At 36.9% G+C, this 1,292-nt stretch overlaps 1 non-coding gene across 1 annotated transcript; it reads left to right on the plus strand.

Annotated features, from left to right (window-relative positions):
- The first annotated feature begins 200 nt into the window (after positions 1 to 200).
- On the plus strand, positions 201 to 304 carry LOC112761232 (small nucleolar RNA R71). Its single transcript, XR_003181637.1, has one exon. It is a non-coding gene; the product is annotated as a small nucleolar RNA R71 (small nucleolar RNA).
- The last annotated feature ends 988 nt before the right edge of the window (positions 305 to 1,292 follow it).

Below are 1,292 nucleotides of genomic sequence, written 5' to 3' on the forward strand. Positions count from 1 at the left end.
TCTGAATCATCCCATTATTCACAGGATTTTTTTCAGAAGTATACATGAACTTGTTATTTGTAACCATTTCAATGAGTTCCTGGGCTTCTGCAGGCATCTTCTTCAGATGAAGAGATCCACTAGCAGAGTGATCCAAGGACATCTTGGATAATTCAGACAGACCATCATAGAATATACATAGGATGCTCCATTCTGAAAGCATGTCAGAAGGACACCTTCTAATCAATTGCTTGTATCTTTCCCAAGCTTCATAGAGGGATTCACCTTCCTTCTATCTGAAAGTTTGGACTTCCACTCTGAGCTTGCTCAACTTTTGAGGTGGAAAGAATTTGGCCAAGAAAGCATTGACCAACTTTTTCCAAGAGTTCAGGCTTTCTTTAAGTTGTGAGTCCAACCGTATCCTAGCTCTGTCTCTTACAGCAAAGGGGAAAAGCATAAGTCTGTAGACCTCAGAATTAACCCCATTGGTCTTAACAGTATCACAGATCTGCAAGAATTCAGCTAAGAACTGATGATGATCTTCCAATGGAAGTCCATGAAACTTGCAATTTTGCTACATTAGAGAAACTAATTGAGGCTTAAGCTCAAAGTTGTTTGCTCCAATTGCAGGAATTGAGATGCTTCTTCCATAGAAGTCGGAAGTTGGTGCAGTAAAGTCACCAAGCATCTTCCTTGAATCTCCATCATTGTTGTTATTTTCGGCTGCCATGTTTTCTTCTTTTTCAAAAATTTCTGTCAGGTCCTCTCTAAAGTGTTGTGATTTAGCTTCTCTTAGCTTCCTCTTCAGAGTCCTTTTAGGTTTAGGATCAGCTTCAACAAGAATGTTCTTATCCTTGTTCCTGCTCATATGAAAAAGAAGAGAACAGAAAGAAGAAGAATCCTCTATGTCACAGTATAGAGATTCCTTTATATGAGTAGAAGAATAGAAGAATAGAAGAATGAGGTAGAGAGAATAAGAGGAATTCGAACACAGAGAGAGGGAGAGGGTTCGAATTATAGGAAGAGAAGTGTTATTAAATAAATAAAATAAATAGAAAGAGATGAGAGAGAGTGTGTGACGATCTAATTTCCTGTCAATATAGAAATTCACAAATATAATCGCGTTGTAAGTATAGTTTCTAAACCAACAGAAAATCCTTTCATACAAAAGTTTGGTTGTCACAAGTAACAAAACCCAATAAAAAGTAATAACCGAAGTATTTAAACCTCGGGTCGTCTTCTCAAGGAATCACAGGGAGGTATGATTTATTATTGGTTATGGAAAAAGATATATTTTTGGGTTTTTAATGTAT

Source organism: Arachis hypogaea, chromosome 16 (genome assembly GCF_003086295.3).
Source record: "Arachis hypogaea cultivar Tifrunner chromosome 16, arahy.Tifrunner.gnm2.J5K5, whole genome shotgun sequence".
NCBI lineage: Eukaryota > Viridiplantae > Streptophyta > Magnoliopsida > Fabales > Fabaceae > Arachis > Arachis hypogaea.